General features: G+C 46.4%; 1 long non-coding RNA gene across 1 annotated transcript; it reads left to right on the forward strand.

Moving 5' to 3' along the window:
- The first annotated feature begins 214 nt into the window (after nt 1–214).
- On the forward strand, nt 215–6464 carry LOC118357196. The gene is made up of 3 exons (XR_004820212.1): nt 215–547; nt 640–1997; nt 5362–6464. It is a non-coding gene; the product is annotated as an uncharacterized LOC118357196 (long non-coding RNA).
- The last annotated feature ends 2644 nt before the right edge of the window (nt 6465–9108 follow it).

Raw genomic sequence — 9108 nt, forward strand, 5'->3', positions numbered from 1 at the left:
TCCTCTCCAGGGACACAACCCCAAGCCCCCTCCCGGCTCCCTCTGACAGGCACAAATGTGGTCTGCCTTCCCTCAGGGACGCCAGGGTAGGAAACGTATTTCCTCAACCCTCAAAGTCAACCTATTCTTTTTTTTTTTTTTTAAAGATTTTATTTATTTATTTGACAGAGAGAGACACAGCGAGAGAGGGAACACAAGCAGGGGGAGTGGGAGAGGGAGAAGCAGGCTTCCCGCTGAGCAGGGAGCCCGATGCGGGGCTCGATCCCAGGACCCCGGGGTCATGACCTGAGCCGAAGGCAGATGCTTAACGACTGAGCCACCCAGGCGCCCCTAAAGCCAACCTATTCTGAGCCCTGCTTCCTCAGGGCTCTGCTGGGCAACTGAAAAATCTAACCCACATGAAGAACTGACAGACGACTTCAGCTGAATGCCAGTTCTGGTCCAAAGGACGTGCCCATTTTGGTGGCCCAAAGCTTCATGAGGACAAAGAGTGTGGGAGCCCAGAGAACTGAGAGCAGCCTTTTCAGGAAGACCCACTGGCTTGGGGGTAAAGCAAAAGCCTTTAGAGTATTCGAACAATAGCCACTATTGATGGTAAGCCAAGCATTTTGCATTAATTTCCTCCTGTATTACCCACAGTGATCCCTGATGAAGATACAGTGGTGATCCCTGAAGTCAAGCCACCTGTCCAGCTCACAGCCCGCGCACCCATTCTTCCCGGTAGAACTCTTCTCAGAAAGGCGGGGAAGGAAGACTTATCAGACCTTCGGAGGAGTTGGCTGGAAAGGTCCGACTGCCGATACCCCGAAGATTCTCCCAGCAGTATGTGCCTCTCCGAGAAGTAAAGAGCAAGCCGCTGAACTCGAGCTGCCTTCCCAGAGCTAGCACGGCTGGGGCTGTCCCTAAGGTGGTGGGAACTCCTGTGGGCCTCTTATTTTCCTCTCACGGGCATCGTTCTCTGCCCCCACGTATGTAATGGGGACAGTGGGGGGATTCCCCCAAACCGTGATGGTGTTCCGTTCAAAAACATTTGCCTGGAGGTCCGCTGCTGGGTGACTCACACACTGGTGAGGTGGCAGGAAAATTCACAGCTGCTGGTCGGAAGTGCCTGACCCAAACAAAAGAGGATGCTCTGAGGGTGGCCAGGCTTAGTAAATAAAAATACAGGATGCCCAGTTACATTTGATTTTCAGATCAACAACAACGTTTGGGATAGCCTTATACTAAAAAAAAAAAAACATGTTGTTGATCTGAAATTCAAATGTAACTGGGCATCCTGTTTTGTATCTGGCAACACTAGACACAAAGCACCTGGGACAAACCTCCCCCTCCCCCCCCCTCCCCCCCCCCCCCCCCCCCCCCCCCCCGCACCTTCCCCAGGGTCCCAGCGGGGTGCTGTTGAGAGTAAGCAACACCACAGCTGCGAGAAGACCACTGGCCTGGGATGAAAGCAAACCCGGGACTTGCAATGGTCAGAGAAGGGTGGGAACACTCTGCTTCAAGGGTTCCTCCTGAGGAATCGCCAAACCTCAATCTCAACCTAGGGCAGAGTTCTGCATTCAAATTCCACAAAAGGGCATGGGGGCTCCTGAAGGAGACTCTCCTTTCTCTGGACTCCAGTTTTCTCGTCTCTGTAGTGGGGGGAGGTTTGGATTCTATGATGGCTGCGGACTTCCTAGCCCTTGGCTTTTCCAACCCAGGGGAAATCTGCTGGAAGCAAGAGAAGGTGCAAGCTCGCCAAGGAGCAAGTTTAAGAAGGAGGAAGAGGCCAGCTCTGCCGGGAACAGAGTGGTCCTCTTACCTTACAGCTCTGAAAGGGGGTTGGGGCTTTGCAAACGGACATTGGGTGCTTGGGGGGCTCCTCTTGGGTCAGGCACAGCCCGTGCACGCCGGACCTCCTTGGAAAAGGCCCCAGGTACCACCCACAGCTGTGTCCATCGCTGTGGCGCCCAGGACCAGCCAGATTTTCAAACATCCATGGAAACACTTGAGCCACAGTGAGGATTGTTACTAGCTCCAAAATTAGAAAAGCGTATTATAAAGATGAAATAATTAAATGTCTACAAAATGTTAACTAGACAATTGCAACTCGGCTTCTATAGTTTATGCAAATTATATGTGATGTGGCACGTGGGTGCATTTGAATACATTTGAGGGATGTGGCCTTGAGAGTGAGAATGCCCACGGCCTTTACTATTTCCTTTTTTAAAGATTTATTTATCTATTTGAGAGAGAGAGAGAGAGCAGGGGGAGGGGCAGAGAGAGAGGGAGGGAAGCAGACTGTGCTGAGTGCAGAGTCCAACTCGGGGCTCGATCTCACGATCCTGAGATCATGACCTGAGCCGAAATCAAGAGTCGGATGCTTCACTTACTGAGCCACGCAGGTGCCCCAAGAATGTCCAGGGCCTTTAAAGCCCCACAAAGGGCAGTCACTGGGATGTGGTGACAGCGAGTTCCCTCCAGACCAGCCACTGTATTCCAAGATCTGATGGCTGTGTGGGGTGAACTTTAGCAGCCAGCCTCTTTGGAGATAGAGGCGGTGGGCAGGTCCAGGAAGGCTCCCTCTGGGAGGAGGGTCAGGGTCCTACATGGTCCCTGGAGAGGGGACTGGCAAGATGGCGCAGGGACCTCAGGGCCAGGCTGCCCCTCCATGTAGGGCTGCAGCCTTGGCAGGGAACTGGAGGCCACATCTCAAACCCTCAGGCTGGATGGGTGCTGGGATTACTTCTGGGAAGGCCAGCGATGCTAATGTACCCCAGCGGTGGTGGCACTAAGGGGCAAGGGAGGCCCCAGTAATCACCATCAGCTCCATACCTCAGAGCTACTAGCAGAAGATAATACCCTTCGCTGTGGACAATGGGCATATTCTTTCTTTCTTTTTTTTTTCTTTCTTTCTTTCTTTCTCTCTCTTTTTTCTTTCTTTTCTTTCTTCTTTCTTTCTTTCTTTCTTCTTTCTTTTTTTTAAAGATTTTATTTATTTATTTGTCAGAGAGCGAGAGGGAGAGCACACGCAGGGGGAGCGGCAGGCAGAGGGAGAAGCAGACTCCCCGCTGAGCAGGGAGCCTGATGTGGGACTCGATCCCAGGACCTTGGGATCATGACCCGAGCTGAAGGCGGACGCTTAATCAACGGAGCCACCCAGGCATCCCCCCTCTTCTTCTACGGATACGAGTCATATTGGATTGGGGCCCACCCATATGACCTCATTTTACCTTAATTACCTCGTTATTTATCTATTTATTTTTTAAAAGAATATATTTATTTTAAAATTTTAAAGATTATTTATTTATTTAGAGCATGCATGCAAGCAGGGGAGGGGCAGAGGGAGAGGGAGAGAATCTCTAGCAGACTCCGCACTGAGCTCAGAGCCTGATGTGGGGCTTGATCTCATGATCCTGAGATCAGGACCTGAGCTGAAACCGAGAGCCAGACCCCCCCTTAATTACCTCTGTAAAGATCTCTCTTCAAATATAGTCATATTTCGAGGTACTGGGGGCTAGAAATTCAACATGCACATTTGGGGGGGACAACATTCAGCCCATAACACTCGGTGATTTTTAACCTACAAATGGAAGTGAAAACAGCGTGCTGACTTTGGAAATGCAGGTTGGAGACTTGTCCCAAGATCACTCCTCAGTGATGACCACCTTCCTCTAGAAATTCTGGAGCTTCCCCTGCCTACCAGTTTTGATCAGGGGTAGTTGGGGGTACATAGCAACTGGACATAGCGACGTGGCCCCCACTGGCCAGAGGGCTGGGAGGCGGTCAATGTTGCAACCAAAATGCTAGGACCTCTTAGCAAGGTGGGCTGCTTTCTCTACTCAATGATGAAGGTCTGGTGACCTTTGCTCTTGAAGAACTGTCCTCTTTAAATACAAAGTTTCAAATTCTCTACCCAGAGCTGCTATTTATAGGATCATCCGCGAGTCTTAAAAAAAAAAAGAGAGAGAGAGACACAAACTTTTAGCCTTTGTGTTTTTATAAACGTGGCACCTTTATTTTTGAAAACACAGATGAAACGGGAGAAAACAAAATTAACGAGAATCAGACCTCCCAGAGATAATCACTGTTAACATTTTGGTTCCTCTATCTGTATCTATCCATGTGTCTTGATCTCCATCTACGTTTATACAGTTAAATTTACTTTAAAGATAAGTTTAAGCTGTACCATTTCATAACTTCTTGTCAATTACTTTATCATGATCCCTTCACCAGGCACCGAATTGTTCTCTCTGGCACCATTTTTGATGGTGGCAGATTATGAGAGTGGCATGAGCCATTCCACAAACTACCTATTGCTGAATACTTGGGTGGTTTACCATTTTCACTATATTAAAGCTTATTTATTTATCTAGTCAAGGAATCTCTATACCTAACGTGGGGCTCAAACTCACGACCTCAAGATCAAGAGTTGCACACTCCTCCGGCTCAATCAGCCAGGCGCCCCACCGTTTTGATGATATTAAATGAAGCGGTGACAACATCCTCATATAGCTAAATCTTTGCCATGATTATTTACTACGTATAAATTCTTAGAAGTGAAATTTCTGAGTTGAAGAGAAAACACTATTTAAAAATTTTACACTTTATTTTTGAATATGTTCACGAGGTTCAAAATTTCAAAGGTATCTCCCCACTTCTGTTCTCAAGTCACCCAACTCCTCCCCAACCAGAGACAATCACTATTATCAAGGTCTTATGTTCTTCCCAGAGATATTTTGCATGTATATAAATTATACATACATATATATAGTATGTGTGTATCTACACACACACAAGTATAAAATACAGGTGTATTCTCGGGGGGCCTGGAGGGCTCAGTCATTTAAGCATCTGCCTCTGGCTCGGTTCATGATCCCAGGGTCCTGGGGTCAAACCCTAAGATGGACTCCCTGCTCAGTGGGGAGCCTGCTTCTCCCTCTCCCTCTGCCTCTCAGCTCCCACTTGTGCTCTCTCGTTCGCTCTCTCTCTCTCTCAAATAATTAATTAAAATCTTTAAAAAAATACAGGTGTATTCTCTATAAATATGCATATGTACATATATATGCATTTCTCTATATACGTATATCTATATACATAAAGTTTTTCACAAATGGTAGCATCTTCTATATATTATTTTGCACTTTGCATTTTTCACCTAATGAATTACCTTGGAGAACTTTCCCTGTCAGTACCTAAGGAGTTTCCTCATTTTTTTAACAGCTGAACAGTGTTTCATGATAGGCATGTACCATAATATATTTAAATAATTCCTTATCGATGGACATATAGGTTGTGTGTTAATTTTATATGGCTTATAACAAATTACTCCAAAACACAGTGACAAAAAAAAAACAACAATGAAAATGTATCTTCTCTTAGGTTTTCTGTTGATCAGAAATTTCAGAAGGACTGAGCTGGACGGTTCTCACTTGAGGTCTCACACGAGGCCACAGTCAGATGTTGGCTGGGGCTGCTGTCATCTGAAGACTCAACTGGGATCAGAGGATCCACTTCTAAGGTTACTCACCCATGTTTAACGGGCAAGGTGGTGCTGGCTGAAGGCTCGAAGCCTCAGTTCTTCTCTGCATGGACCTTCCTAAGGAGCTGCATGAGTGTCCTCCTGAGAAGATGGCTGATTTTCACAATGTGTTTATCCAAGAGGCCAAGGTAGAAGCTACAGTCCCTTGAAAGTCACACATCTTCATTTCCACTGTATTCTATTGGTTGTGGCAACTACATAGGTTTGTCAGGTTCATAGGTTTGTCAGGTTCAAGGGGAGGGAATAGACCCTGCCCTTCAATGCAGGAGTGCTAACATCACATTGTAGGAAGAGCATGGGAAATGAGTTATATCAGTGTTTCCATCTTTATATATTATTTTTTAGAAGATTTATTTATTCATTAGAGAGAGAGAGAGAGAATGAGCATGAGCGGGGTGGGGGAGAGGCAGAGGGAGAGGGAGAAGCAGGCTCCCCGCTGAGCAGGGACCCCCCCCCGACCCAGGGCTCAACCCCAGAACCCCGAGATCATGACCTGAGCCGAAGGCAGATGCTTACCCATCTGAACCACCCAGATGCCCCAGCGCTTCTTTAGAAAATTTAATCTGCCATATGCCATTTCCAATATTTTGCTATTATGAAAACATGTTGGTAACTACAACTTAAAGACTTCTGATATGTATTACCAGATTCCCTCTAGAAAGTTGTACCAATTTAGACTCCCACCAGTGTTTGAGAAAGTCCATTTCTCTACATCCTTATTACAACTAAGCTTATCTTTTAAAAATCTTTGCCAGTTTGATACGCAAGAAATGGTATCTCATTGCTGTAAAAAAATTCCTACTAGGAAAGTGGAAGACCTAAATTTAAGTATCACTATTTGTTGGGGCTGCCATAACAAAATACCACAAACTGAGTTATTTAAACCACATAAATTTATTTTCTTGGGGTGCCTGGGTGGCTCAGTCGGTTGGATGTCTGCCTTCGGCTCAGGTCATGATCCCAGGGTGCTGGGATTGGGCCCCCCATCGGGCTCCTTGCTCCGTGGGAAGCCTGCTTCTCCCCCTCCTTCCCGCTTTTGCTCTCTCTCACTATCTCTGTCTCTCTCAAATAAATAAAATATATATTTTTTCTTTTTTTAATTTTATTATGTTAGTCACCATACAATACATCATTAGTTCTTAATGTGGTGATCCACGATTCATTGTTTTCGTATAACACCCAGTGCTCCATGCAGTATGTGCCCTCCTTAATACCCATCACCGGGCTAACCCATCCCCCTAGCCCCCAAAATATACTTTTTTAAAGATTTTATTTATTTATATGCCAGAGAGAGAGAGAGTGCGCGTGCACAAGCATGCGGAGTGACAGGCAGAGGCAGAGGGAGAAGCAGGCTCCCCACTGAGCAGGGAGCCTGATGCAGGACTCCATCCCAGGACCCTGGGATCACGACCCAAACAGAAGGCAGACACTCAACCGACTGAGCCACCCAGGCGTCCCAGTAAATAAAATATTTTTTAAAAACTTATTTTCTCCTAGTTCTGGAGCCTGGGAATCCAAGATCAAGGTGTCAGTAGGGCGTGGTTTCTCTTGAGGCCTCCCTCCTTGACTTGCAGTCACCTTCTTGCTATGTCCTCCATGGCCTATTCTCTGTGAGTATGCATCCCTGGTGTCCCTTCCTCTTTTTGTAAGTTCTATGGGATTGGGACTCCCTCTTACGACCTCATTTAACTTTAATTACCTCTTTTAGAGGCCCTGCCTCCAAATATAGTCACATGGGGGGGTTAGGGTTTCAACATACGAATTTGAGGTGGGGAGGGACACAATTCAGTCCATAATAGTATTCCTACTAACTTGCTGAGTGATCCTGGGACTGTCATATATTCTTTCTGTGCCACTGTTTCCTCGTGTGTTTAACAGAGACAGGCCACATTCCTCTTCCTCACTGGATTGTCATGACATTAAATTACATGTGAAGGGATTCAGAGGATATAGTTATTAACATGTAAGATATTTGTAATTCTGGGTCTCATCATTCTGAGCTTGCCTAACACGAGAGACCCTTTGCAGACTCATGTAGTAACCGCATCAGGGTAAAGGGCTATATGAGTTATCTGTTGCTGTGTAACACACCATCCCCAAATGTAATGACTTAAAACAATGATCTGTTATTTCTTGCGGGCCTGTGAGTTGGCTGAGTGATTCCTCTGCTGGTCTTATTCATGTCGCTGCAGTCTGCTGACGGCTCGGCTCACTTGGGCGGTGGAGAACAGCCGGGATGTCTAGCCCTTCTCTCTGTCGGGTCTTTCATGATGGGTTTCACGTGGTGATAGAAACACTGTGAAAGAAAGGGGCACCAGAGTGGCTCAGCTGGTTAAGCGTCTGCCTTTGGCTCAGATCATGATCTCAGGGTCCTGGGATCGAGCTAGGTGATGGGCTTCCTGCTCAGTGGGGAGCCTGCTTCTCCCTCTCCCTCTGTGTGTGAGCTTGCACACTCTCCCTCTTAAATAAATAAATCTTAAAAAAGAAAAAGAAAGAAAGAGAGAAAGGAAAGAAAGAAAGAAAGAAAGAAAGAAAGAAAGAAAGAAAGAAAGAAAGAAAGAAAGAAAGAAAGAAAGAAAAAGAGAGAGAGAAAAAGAAAGAAGGGAAGGGAAGGGAAGGGAAGGGAAAGGAAAGGAAAGGAAAAAGGAAAGAAAGAAACATTCCAAAAGAGAGAAAGCAGAACCCCTGCCTCAGAGGTTGTACAACATCAGCGCTACCACATCCTATTGGTCAAAGCAAAGTCGCAAGGCCAACCCTGACTCAAGGGGAGGTGAAGTGGATTCCACCTGTGACAGCGGAAGCGGCATAGTCACATTGCAAAGGGGCATGCGCACAGGGGTGGGGCTAATTTCTGTTGGGGGCCATTATTGTAACGATGCTCCACTAGGTCCATCCGCGGGGGTCGATATGCTGCACACGTGCATCCAGACACCAGTGAACTTTGACCTGGCTCTTGACAACTACCAGGTGACTGCCAGCTCGTTCCTAACTCCATTCTCAGCCAGTCCAGCTCTGAAGCTCTGCCCGTTGGCTGTGTCTTGGTTTGGGGCCCTGTTCATGCTCTTTGGCCTTGCTGATGCATCTGAAGACTTTGATTTGGATTATCTTTTAGACTTCCCGCTCCTGACTGCGCCCTACTTTGCTTCCTGGAACTCTCAGCCCAGCCCAGCCCAGCCCAGTCCCCTCAGTTGCCCTCTGGCACGGCCGACCTGCCCTCCCCTGGGGAAGTTCATACACCACCAGTGGATTCTCTTGACCAATTTCACAGGAAAACTGCTTGATGCATCTGAAAGTACAAAATATTTCTTTTCCCTTTTATTCACCCCAAACTAATAAGCTCCAGCAATTTAGGCCTTTGAGATATTCCAGTTTACCTTCCAAATTTTAGTCACTTTTTATTTTTTTTTTGGTCTCTCACTGAGCCACCCCGGAGTCTCTAAAATGATTCTAGTGTCTTAAGATGTATTGTTAAGTAAAAAAACAAAACAAAACAAAACACAAGGTGCACAACAATTGCATAGTTATTTTTGTATAAAAAGGAGAGAATACACGTACAAGATAACATAATATAACAACATAACTTTGTG

This window comes from Zalophus californianus, chromosome 7 (assembly GCF_009762305.2).
Source record: "Zalophus californianus isolate mZalCal1 chromosome 7, mZalCal1.pri.v2, whole genome shotgun sequence".
Lineage (NCBI taxonomy): Eukaryota > Metazoa > Chordata > Mammalia > Carnivora > Otariidae > Zalophus > Zalophus californianus.